This window comes from Myotis yumanensis, unplaced genomic scaffold (assembly GCF_028538775.1).
Source record: "Myotis yumanensis isolate MYYU_CA2020_CCGP unplaced genomic scaffold, mMyoYum1.0.hap1 SCAF_10, whole genome shotgun sequence".
Taxonomy (NCBI): domain Eukaryota; kingdom Metazoa; phylum Chordata; class Mammalia; order Chiroptera; family Vespertilionidae; genus Myotis; species Myotis yumanensis.
Window position 1 is genome coordinate 61,804,772 of NW_027223761.1, and position 13,008 is coordinate 61,817,779.

At 43.3% G+C, this 13,008-nt stretch overlaps 1 pseudogene; it reads right to left on the reverse strand.

Annotated features, from left to right (window-relative positions):
• Positions 1-2,955: 2,955 nt before the first annotated feature.
• LOC139018488 (macrophage-capping protein pseudogene) lies at positions 2,956-11,187 on the reverse strand (annotated as a pseudogene).
• Positions 11,188-13,008: the final 1,821 nt, after the last annotated feature.

The following is a 13,008-nucleotide window of genomic DNA, read 5'->3' on the forward strand; positions in this document are numbered from 1 at the left end:
AATTGGCCTAATTCTCTTGGGTCCAATCTCCTCCAAAACTGTGATTTAGGACCTATTTGTGGAAGAAGGGACTGGGAAGAAAGAGAATAAATTAAAATTTTAAAATATCACAGAATTTCATCAATTTGAAGGTAGTATAATTTCATGTTTTAGAGCACTGGCTTTGGAGTCAGACAGATGAGATGAAGTACTTCCTCCATCTTTCATTAGAGATGTTACCTTAGGAAAACTGCAATATTTTCCTAGTTTTCAGGGTTTTCCTCATTGGCAGTACCTTACACTTTTAGAATAACTATAGGTGAAATAAAGCATGCAAAGCCTTTAGCACAGTCCTTGGCTTAGACCCGTGGTCGGCAAACTGCGGCTCACGAGCCACATTCGGCTCTTTGACCCTTGAGTGTGGCTCTTCCACAAAATACCACAAACTACCATGCGTGGGCATGCACGTACAGTGCGATTGAAACTTCATGGCCCATGTGCAGAAGTCGGTATTTTGTCGGTATATACATGATTGATTTTTTACAGAGAGGAAGGGAGAGGGATAGAGAGCTAGAAACATCGATGAGAGAGAAGCATCGATCAGCTGCCTCCTGCACACCCCCTACTGGGGATGTGCCTGCAACCAAGGTACATGCCCTTGACCGGAATCGAACCTGGGACCCGATACTCTATCCAATGAGCCAAACCAGTTAGGGCTAGAATAATTTATTTTCAACAAAATGACCACATTGTGGACTGATCCTTGAACAGATGTTCTGCTAGTAAGTGTAGTAGGAACACACACTCGCTATCACATACCCTTTCCCCTTCCCTCTACCAACAGGATCTTTATTTTTACCTTCCAGATATTGTAAGCATCCCTTACACATCTAAGGAGGAAAAACCTTAGTCAATAGTTGTCCCGTAGTACTGATTCTGGACAAAATAGAGAAATGGAATTCTAGAATATTTGATCTTAGAAACTTCACAAATCATGTAGTCCAGGTCATCTTTACAGATGAGAAAACAGAAATAGCTTGGAATTTAGCGACCTCTTCAATCCAAAAGTTTCTTTTGTGGAGCTCTCTGAATGCCCGGGAGACAAAATATCTCATATCCTCGCTGTCTCATTAAAATATTCCCTTGTTATTTGTTACCATTTTGTACTTGGCAGTTCCTGGTGATACAAGTTTGTGTGCAGATGCTAATTGTATGACAGGTTTATCACCACTAAGTTTTATGCTTTATGCCATACCAGATATGATGTAGAAACTTGTTCATTCTTTTATCCATTCACTTAAATGACAGACACTGTCTTGGATGCAAGATGTAGGACAGTGAGGGAAGCACATTTAATGCTACTTCATTAAATTTTGTCTAGGAAGAGTAGACATCAAAAAAGGAACACAAATAAATATATAATTATAAAGATGTTATTAAAGAAATGACAGAGTGGCAAGGGAGAATAATGTGGGGGAGAAAACCACCAGCTAAAGTTTGGTCATAGGCTGGTCTAGTATCAGAACAAAAATCTATTAAGAAACTGAAACAAAACAAGTTACCCAATGTAAAACCAAGGACTATTGACAAACTTGAACTTGCACATCAGTGGTGAATTGGGGAGGACTCTCAGAAAGAGGTGCAGTGGCTGTATTAGTGATTCCTACCTTTGGTCAGTTTTGGTTCAGGCAATTGGGAGACGCATGACTGCGCCTGCTGGAAGGGATCCAGTACCTGTAGTGGGGAGATGGAGGGATGCTGAGGCTATGCACAGGCTGGGACTCATCAGTAAATAGCCTCAGGAGGTGGTCATGAGACAGAAAAGAAAAGAAATACAGCCCGAGGGAGCTTGGAAGCAGAGTTCTGTGGAGCCTCCAGATAATGCCTCCAGATCCTATGCAGAGACCCTGCTAAGCCATGTCCAGACGCTGGTCTCACAAAAACTGAAGTAATAAATGTGTGTTTGAATCCACTAAGTTTGTGGTATTTTAAATCTGCAATACATGTCTTCTACAGTGAATTATGTGGAGTCACAGACACATAACATTTAACCAGATAACTCAGGTCAAAATCTAATTCTGCTAAAGAAAGTCTGAAGGCAGAAATGCCTTTTTTTTTTTGGAGCTTATCATCTAGCAATCATACCCTGGACATAGATAAACATTTCACTGTCTAGGTGAGCTCTGAGGCAAATTTTTAAAGTAGAACATTGATGCCCTTGCTTGATTTGGGGTGTCTTTCTCTTTCCGTATTTTATTCCCCGCCTTATCCAGGCATCAAGTAACACTATTGCACAACATTTGCAGCCATTAATGAAATTCTGAGTGATAATCTGCCTTATGTGTTTGAGTTATAAATGTCCCTTTCTTGCTATTGACAAGTATTAGGGGTTTTGTGTTAAATATGCTTATGAGACAGAGAAATGATAGAGTCGGAGCAAAACACACATATACACACCAAGGGAGATAGAGAAAAGAGAGGTAGAGACAGAGTGACCGACAGAGAGAGAAAGAAGGAGAGACCTAGAAAAAACACACAGTAATGGTGGCATTGAGCACAGGTTTGGGCAAGAATGTGTGAACCGCATTTGAAATGCAGGGAGATGATGCAGACCTGTGCAGACCTCAGAAGGAGAAGTCTGCTGACTGATAAGAGGGGAAAAGTGAGTGCAGAAGGAGAAGATTAAGATGAGAGAAGGCAGGACTACATTAGGAAGCTACACTAGGCCCAGCCATCTAGGAAGCAACCTAGAGATCAGGGAAGAAAGAGGAGAGTGAAGAGCAGTTTCATCCTAAATCCCAGGGTGAACAAAAACCTGGTGGGAAGGTCTGAATGCTTCAAAGACCAGGATCAGAGAGAGTTCAAGCTGGTTCACCTAAGACACAAGTCCTGACTGCATGGAGACAGAGGTGCCTGCATGAAGGAGGTTCCTGGAGGTTGGATGTACCTCCTCAACTCCTCCATTCTTTGATTAATTCACTCATTTAACGAATATTCAGCGAGGTCTACTGCGTAGTAGGCACCATATTGGGGACTCATGTCTGTAATATAGAGCTTTATAGATATGGCTCCACCTTTCCAGAGCTTATATTCTCCAGAGGAAGACCGCCTATGTGACATGATACCAAGTACCATGGGCATAATGGGAGAAGCACGTAGAGCTGTGGGATCCTGTAGAAAGGTATCCATCCCAATATCCAATACTGACAGGTCATGGGAAGCCACCAAGAGGAAGAACCATCTGAGTGGAAAATCAAAGAGCAAAACTTTAGGAGTAAGGGGGAGGGAGGTGTCCAGGTAGAGAGACGGGAGTATGAAAGGATTTTAGAGCTTGTGGTCTAAACCAGTGCTTTTCAACCCATCTGTAGTGGAACCAGTTTCTTAAACTTTCAATGAGTTATGGACCAATACTTTTGTTAAACACAATAAAAAAGAATTACTAGGAAAATAAAATGACAAAGATTTTTAAGAGTGCCCAATATTTAAATTATTAGATTCAATTGACATAAATCACTCTGCCAAATTGCTAGAAAATCTTCTAAGCACTTGTTCTCCATTTTTGTACTTATCTCATTATGGAATAACAACTGTCTATGGGCCAGAAAAAAATGACACTTTGAGTAGCACTGCCCTGTAGTAGACAAGTAAAGGTATGCATTACAGAGAGGGGCAACCAGGGCACTCCACCACCAGAAGTACTTTCTGGGTAGAGTGGCATTCAGATTACTGGATGGTCTAAAATTCGATTATTCACCTAAGTAAATTGTAACAATTAAATCCTCAGAACCCCTAATTATTAACACCAGGACTAGTATGATAGAGACAGTAGGATCCCAGCAACTGAAACAGAAAATAAATGGGGAAAATGTTGGGCAAGGAGATGAAGAAAACTTTATTTATCCCCTTTTCAAAGTAATTTTATTATTTGTTGCCAATTTTCTTACAATAAACCCTATGTAGTTCATCTTGATTAAAAACATAAAGAGAAAACCAGACAAACCACAAAAGCTCTCCCCGACAACTTCTCTCTTTTGCTTTCCAGCTACCTCTTTGTACTCAGCTCAGGAGCTACTTGTCTGAGATGTATTGCATACCATGCTGAAGTGTTCCCCAAATACATCAAATTTATCTCATATCAGGCTGCATTTTCTTTGAATTGCTTACCCCTTTAACTTACTCAAGGGCACAATAATTGGCATGAAGTGGGTACTCAATAAATGATTGTTGCATGAATGAATAAATGGGTCCCTAAGCCTAGGAAAGAAGTAACATTTGACCTTAGATTAAGGAATGAGTGGGAGTTGTAAGGCCACAAATTTGGAAAGGAAGGGGGTTCCAAGTTCAGGGAACCACATGATCAATGGCATGGAGTTGTTAGATGACCTGCTATGTTTGGGGACTTCCAAAATGCTTGAAAAGAGTCAAGCACAGTAAGCATTTTGATATACATTTTGGAAAAAAAATCAAGAAGCCTTCAACTTGTCAATTTATCATTAATGTCCAAGCTTACCTTATGTATTCAATGACTCATTCATCACATTTATTAATTTTTTCATTCAATAATTATTCAGTTACAGCATTAAATTAATTTTGAAGCAGACAGGATGTGAATGAAAAAACAATGTATTCAGTCAGCTGAGAAACTCACTGACCTACCCTCTGCTGCCTACATACTACATTTCTCTAAAACCTCAGTAGACAAACATTATTTCAGTAAGTGTGCCGGAGGGGGAAAATGACCTAGTCTCCCAAAGATTTAATCAATGGAGATTTCTGGTTATTTATTGCTGCATAACAACAGCAATAAAAACACTCTAAAACTTAGTGGCTTAAAATGATAATCCCTCCTGGCTCTGTGGTTGACTATTTACAGCTGTGCAGTTCTTGCTCAGGCTCTCATGTGGTTGTAGTCAGATGGTTGCTGGGGCTGGAGTCATTCCAGGCTCCTTCACTCATACGTCTGGCGCCTGGCTGGAATGGTGGAAATATCCTGATGCCCTTCACGCAGCCTTTCTGTCTGGTTTGGCCTTTTTCACAGCATGTGGCCTCCGCATAGATTTGTACATGGCAGCTCAGGGCTCCAAAAGCAAATGTAAGACATAAAGTAAAGGCTGCCAAGAAACTGTCATTTTTGCCTTATTCAAATAATCAAAGCAGTCATAGAATCCACCCAGATTCAAGAGGATAGGACATAGACCTAACTTATCAAAGGCCAAGGGGGTAGGGGGTGTAGGTGGGGGAGATATAAAAAACTCGAGGCCATTCTTTTACCTGCCACAGAGATTCTTAGGATTCGTACAAACTTCATCCCTGCAGGTCAGTAGGAAACACAGTTCTTTGGGAAGAGTCTTCCCTGGAACACGGACATGGCAGTGATAGATGAGTTAACATCCAGAAGCTGATTTGTAAGTGATTATATCAATGAAGCTTTCTGCAAACATCAATGAGGTGGAGTTGCATTGTCATTAGCTAAACCAAAAGTTTGGTTATGTAAGGTCCATGACATTAGGGCACAATTTACCTCTCTTAGAACCATGCCCTTTTAGCAGTTGTTCTGAGATTCACACTTTTATCTCGTGGTGACAATGATGATGCAGAAACACCTGATCACATGGCATGCAGGTGTTATCAATCAGATGTCAGGCAGTCAGGATGATGGATAACAGGTGGATGAATGTCCGGAAGATGGGTACCAGGAGGTCTGGTCAGTCCTGGTGGTCTGGATAATGCATGTCAGGTGGCCTGAATACATGCGTCCTTCAGGGGATAATTAGAGGGTTACCTGGAGATCCAGATGTACATCCAGACTTTGACACAGGACTGGAAAGTTCAAAAAAAGTTTAAGTTCCAGCTAGTTAGACTAAGAATAGTCTTTTTCTCATGCCTAAACCTTCGTGGTGTTAATAAATTTAGCAGCTGGTTAAAATGGCTGCATTTTATATATCCCCTATCATCACTCTTTCTTTAAGGTGGAACAGCCACTCTATGTATTTCAAATTGAAGAGGACAAGCAACGTTTTCCACTCACCCACTTTCCCTTCAGCACTTCACAAAATGAAAGACTCCCCCACTTTTTTCAAACTTCATCACAGCAAACATAATTTTCACAACAACCAGGTCTGGTGGAACAATAAATATTCTTATTGTTGTTATTACCGTGCTTAAGTTCTTTACTAAGCATGGACTATACAAAGTGTGATTTAAACCAGTTATAAGGAGAATAGAGCAGGTAACAATCAGAAAAGCAGGTCATTTCAATATCAGGTCGGCAATTTCGTTGACAAGAGTAAGGAGACTGAATGCAGCTTTTGGGATGGGTGGGGGGTAGTTTAGGGAAAGGAAATCAAAGGGGGTTTCTGGAGGGAGGTCACCAACTGCATTAAAGTGATGGTTTCACCACTTGCTAGTCCTACGCCTTGGGAAGTCAGTTCACCTCTGAGATGGTCAAACGAGATAATATGGGTTCTGTGGGAACCCACATGAGCCTGGGCTCTCACTGTGTGGCCAAAGGACAACCTCAGAGCTATTGCTGAAGTGGTGGATGTGTCAAGGTTATTCAAAGGGCAATGAAACAACATGAAGGGGCAAATCAATTTTCAGTGGAAATCCACTCTTCCTGCCAAGAGAGCTTCCTCCCCTGAAGACTTAGGGCTCAGAAAAGTGCTGATCCCATGGAAGAACTTAAAACTTGGCCCAGGAGAACAGACACACTGCGATGAGAGACCTAGAAATTGCTAGGTGTTAGAAAGAAGACCAAGACATCCTGCTGTGGGTAATAAGGACTTTGAATGAAAAAAAGACATGTTGATGCAGACCAGCTGGTGTGAGATGTGGACGATATCATGATGATATCATATATATCATGATATCATTAATATAGTTCACAAACTGGCTCTTATGATTATCAAATCCTAGTCCCACCTCACTATATTATAACATGCAGGCCAATTCAAATATCCTTGGTTTTCATTCCAGGATAACAAAAAACTCTGCCAGGCTAGACTCTGAAATTGGGATAAAAAGGAAGGGTTTTGCCAAATCTACAGAAGCATACAGGTCCCATTGGCCTTTGCACTTACTGTATGGTGTTTACTCTATCAAATCTGTTGGAATCATTTGAGTGACTGCCTCATTTGATCTGTGATCGCCTCTGATAAACTTCCATGAGCTATCTGCCTGAAACGCTGGCTACACTAGATCATTAAAAGGGCATTTGGTGGAAATCAAGAGTCGTGCCTCAACCATTTCTTTTATTACCAACAGTGATCTTTTGTTGTTCTCCTAACTAGCAACAGGATGTGCAGTGCCCAGTGCAAAGTGCAAATGGGGGTCCTTGTTCCAGAGCAGAGTCTCAGGCAGTCAAGTCTCTCTCTCGTCCTGTCATGATGTTTTGTTTGTTCACTGTGTACGCCCTTTTCTACTCCTAAATACTTCAGGATATATTTCCTGGAACACAGAGTTTCTCTTACCTGTCCACAAAACAATGACCAAATTAAGAAATCAACATTGATAAAATGCTATGACTTATTCTAGAGATCTGATTCAAATTTTACCAATTGTTCCAATAATACCCTTTATTTTATTTTATTTTATTTTATTTTATTTGAACCCCCCAAAAAAGCAGTTCACCTATTTTTCACACCCTTCACTCATCACCTCTGACAATTACCAATCTGGTCTCTATCTATGAGCTTGGTTTTTGGTTGTTTTTAGATTCCACATATAAGAGACATCAGATGGTCTTTGCTTTTTTCTGTCTGATTTACTTCACTTAGCATAGTACCCCAAGGTTTTTTAATTTACTATCTAATGTCACACTCCATTGAGCTTAGGGATAGTTGTGAGGAAAGTTCAGACTCTCCCTGGGGCACCTTCCTGGCAATCTAGGGGTGCAAGTGCATGCTAGGCCCAGGAGCTGCTGGCTCCCCTTCTCACTGTGCCTGGCAGAGGACAGAAACTTTGAGCCAGCAGTTTCCCATGGGTGGCTGCTCAGAGTGGACAGGCAACACCCAAGGGTATTGCAACCTCTGCACCAGAATGTGCATGTCACTGGGAGTGGGCAAGAGGCTTGCACCCACCAAATTGCTTGCTAAAAGCACAGTGTTGCAATGACCCCAACCTGTGAAGCAGATGATTCAGCTTGTTGGTTTATTATGAGGAAAATATTTGGTTTTTCTTAGCTTTATCTCATTGCACAGCAATAATTTCCTCATACTCATTTCCTTTGGTAAGTTCAAATCCTTTTTAAATGATCTTACTCTGTCCCATGAATCATAGTCACAATTGTTTTTCTTTCTAAGAAATAAAACTGAGAATTTGAAGGTTTCAGTTTTCTCATTTCCAATGTAAGAGGGTTTAAATAGGTACTTTTAAGATATTATTAACTTTAAGAAGAATCAGCACTCAAGAAAAACTATGTAACAAACATTGAAGTACATGTATATAATATACATTATTTTGTTTAATTCTTGTAAAAACCATTATAGGGTGATATTATTGTTACTCCTAGGGGCACAGTGCATGAATTTGGGCACCTTGAAAGGAACTGTGGGCTGCGAGGCTGCAGTAGGCACAGGGGCAGGTCTCGGCCTATCCTCCATGCCCCTGCCTGGCCCCTCCCACCGCGGCCTCTGGTCCCTGTCCGCCTGCAGCTCTGCTCCCACTGCTGCTCCCACACACTGACAGCCCTGACCCTGCTCGCACCCACTGAAGGCGCAAAGTGATTAGGCTTGGCGCCATCAGTGGGTGCAAGCAGGGCTGGCACCATCAGTGGATGTGAGCAGCAGCTCTGCCCTGATAGCCCCTCAGGAGCAGGGATAGGTGAAGAAGCCCTCAGGGGAGATCAGGGCCATCAGCTGCCACTAGCACCCGCTGATGGTGCCAAGCTATCAGGACTGGTGCTGGGCACTGGCAGTGGGTGCGAGCAGTGCTGGCACCGGCAGCAGGTGTGGGAACTAAGAATTTTCAGTAACCACCAGAGGCTCACCCCGATGACAGAGACTGGCACCCCGCCTTGGTCTGGCACCCCCACTCACCTGCTCCACCATCCCGCTGCAGCTGATGCCCGCCATGTTCTGCACACGCCCCCTGGAGGTCAGTGCACATCATAGCAACCAGTTTCCCATTGTTCCGGTTGTTCCGCTGTTCGGTCTATTTGCATATTAGCCTTTCATTATATAGGATTCCAATCTTCCTAGTGAAGGGACTGAATTGAGTCTATACACTTAATAAGGAGTAGCTCAGATTTCAAATCTCTATCTGCTTCATACCAAAATCTTAACTGAAGTATTGCCTCTGATTCAACATCCCATGAGCCTATTATAATGAAATTATTCAGCATTTGCAATGAAGCAACTTGGAATATCGATTGTTTGGGAGTTGTTTCATGCTGTCTTATATTATTAGTAGTTTGGTTTATATGTCTTCCTTTAGAGCAGTGGTTCTCAACCTTCTGGCCCTTTAAATACAGTTCCTCATGTTGTGATCCAACCATAAAATTATTTTCATTGCTACTTCATAACTGTAATGTTGCTACTGTTATGAATTGTAATGTAAATATCTGATATGCAGGATGGTCTTAGGCGACCCCTGTGAAAGGGTCGTTCAACCGCCAAAGGGGTCGCGACCCACAAGTTGAGAACCACTGCCTAAGAGCAAGAAGATATTAACCATGAACCAAGAGAATGCATTACATTTCCCTGAGTATCTCTCTTTATCCTGTATTACCATATAACACCTGATCCCAGGGAAAGTTTTGAATATCCAGGAAATAATAATTGCTGTTGTACTAGTGCAATATTCAAAACACATGTCTATAATAGCATATTTATAAAAACCTGGTAGTCTAAAATTGTTACTTCTTTTTAACAATTGAGCATGATATAGGTTAAGAAACATCGCCATGTTTACAGAGTTTATAAGTGTTGGAGCTAGACATCAAAGCCAGGCCCTTTGACTCCAATTCTGTGCTTTTTCAAACACTCTGCAGGGACAGTGTGAAGTAATAGAAAAAGTATCTATATTGGTCTCTGCCTCAGTTCCTGTCAGAGAGCTCCTGAAATCCTTGAAATTTCCTGGGTAGTAGAAGTGTCTTTTGTTCTAAGGAGGTGATTTTTTAAAGCACTTGTCTCCTTTATTGAACATCTGCAGGAGCCTCTGGGCACTGGCCAGGCAGCAGGAGGAAGAGCAGGCAGTCAGGCAGGCGAGATGGCCCTCGCATTTCCAGTTCTTGAAGAATCGCCAGCAGATGAGACTCTCATGGCCCTGGTGCAGAATCTCCACCTGAGTGTTTGGCGGGGACCGCACGCCAGAGACGAAGTCCTCGGCCACTTGGAGGGCCGCCTGCCGCTCCTTCTTATTAGCTTTCTGCCCCTTCCAGATGTAGATCTTGCCACAGAGCCCATTGTCCAGCACAAAGCAGTCATCAGGTATCAGCAACTCAATGGCAAAGGCGCTGGAGTCAGCAGCCTGGGTCAGGTTTGTCTGTCCTGTGGCGTCAGAGACCTTCTACAGAGCCGCAGCGTGGGCATTAGTCTGGCCAGGGGTGAGGCCCCCTGAGTCATCTCGGCAGGCACCTCCCCATCAGTGACGCTCTCCACCTGGGCCTTGCCCTGCTGCTCACGGGCCCTGATGGCCAAGGCCAGGTCCCGAGCCTCGTTGCGTTCCAGGATGTTGGCTTTTCCGCCAACAAGGCGAAGATGTCCCGGCCCAGGTCCAGGATGAAGCTGCCCCCAGCGTTGAAGCTGTCCCAGCTCAGTGGCGCGGATATGCTTCTTCTCCTTCACCTGGTAGAGTTTCCTGGTGGCAGCTGGGGTGGCCTCTGCGGAGATCTTGTGAAATGCTGACTCCACTCCATCTTCCTGGTACTTGAGGCCCCTCGGGAAATAGCTCATGAGGAGGTCGTACGCATTGCCCTGCACCTCTCGGTGCTGCACAGGCCGCTCCCCGAGCTGGGTGCTGAGGCGCACAGCTTGCAGAGTGCAGGCTCCCTGCGCATCCCGGGAGGACCGCTGGCCTGGCCACAGGTACAGGTGGGCGAACTCTTCCGTGCCTTTGAACAGCACTAGGTAGGAGGCCCCCAGGAAGAAAATGCTCTGGTTCTCAGGGGCCACCGACACTGGCTTCATCTTCTCCACCCGCCAGGCGTACAGGCCGGGTCCTGCCCCGATGTCCAGAATGGGACCGGCTCTGGGGGATGGGTGTGTACATGCTGTTTCCAGATCTTTCCGCAGCTCTGCTTCTACTTCTACTTCCCAGGCTCTGCTTCCTCCATTGCACTAATGAGGTGATTCTTAAAAACTGTGTCTTTATTGTTGAAAGCCTTACAGATGTCCCCTTGGTTTTTGATAAGCCTTTGCCTGGGGGCTGATCACCAGAAAGACCAAGCTATGATTAGAAAGCCTGGAGTTTCCAGACCCAACGCATTCTCCAGAGACGGAAGGGCTAGAAGTGGAATTAATAACTGAACACGGCTATGTGATGAGGCCTCCAAAAATCCTGAAAGTATTGGGTTGGAAGAGCTTCCAGGTTGATGAATGTATCCACACACCAGGAGGATGAGGTACCTCAATTCCACCGGGATAGAAGCTCCTGAACTCATGACCTTCCTAGACATCTCCCTGTGTATCTCTGCATCAAGTCATTCATCTGTATTATCATGTCCTTTAGTATAAAACCAACTTGTAAATGGAAGTAAGGGTTTCCTGAGTCTGTGAGCTGTTCTAGAATGATTGAATTCAAGGGGGTGTCATGGGAACCTACAATTTGTAGTAAAACTCGAACAGAAGTGGTGGGTAACTTGGAGACCCACTACTTGTGACTGGCATTTGGAGTCGGGGTAGGCCTAATGGAAATGAGCCCTCACCCAGTGAAATCTGATGCTGTCTCTAGGTAGGTGGTGTCAGAACTGGGATAAATTGTAGGACACCCAGCTGGTGTCACAGAGAATTGCTTGTTGTGGGGAAAACACCCACACATCTGATGTCAGAGTGTTGTCAGTGTGGCAGTAATGTGAGAGTAAAAGAGAAACACAGCGCCCTAGCTGGTTTGGCTCAGTGGATAGAACATTGGCCTGCAGACTGAAAGGTCCTGGGTTTGATTCCAGCTAAGGGCACATGACCAGGTTGTGGGCTTGATCCCCAATAGAAGGCATGCAGGAGGCAGACGATCAATGATCCTCTCTCATCATTGATGTTTCTATCTCTCTCTCCCTCTCTGAAATCATATATATATATATACACACACATACACACTAGAGGCCCGATGCACAAAATTCATGCAAGGGGCTCGGCCCCTGCAGCCGTGGTGGCTTGCCTCAGCCCTCAAAGCCACGGCTTCATCCAGAAAGTCATCCAGAAGGACTTCCAGAAGGTTGTTCGGCTGTCTGATCTAATTAGCATATTATGCTTTTATTTTATATATATATATATATATATATATATATATATATATAGAGAGAGAGAGAGAGAGAGAGAGAGAGAGAGAGAAACACAGGGAGAGCATAAGGTTTCTAAACAGATAGTATGAAAGAACCACCTTCCTCTTCCTCTTCACACATGCACAACTCCCCTCAGATCCAAAGCCATTACTGGATACCTCAAATGGTACTGTTTCAAGCAACTAAATTTGTGGCAATTTGTTATGCAGCAATAGCTAATTAGTACACAGAGGGAAAGTCCCTGGAAAGCACTGACTTGTGCATTGAATATTTCGTTTTCTGTTTTTTCTCATAAAAAAATTTTTTTTGGTGATGTGTGCCCACCTTAAAACTATTTCCTCCATTAAAATTGTGGTGATTTGTGGCTTCCTAGGAATGAATTGCCCTATAGAGTATGAAAATCACACTCAAAGTTTCTGCAGAATTTTAAGGGATGTAGTAACATACCCTTGTTTCCCATATGATGGAATCTTCACAAATATGTTTTATTAAATCAGTGAGGGAGTCTATGTTTATTCAATCTGTTTATACAAACAAAAATTCAAAGGCTCTAATAACCAACATGAGCTTGTCTATATATTTGATAGCACCTA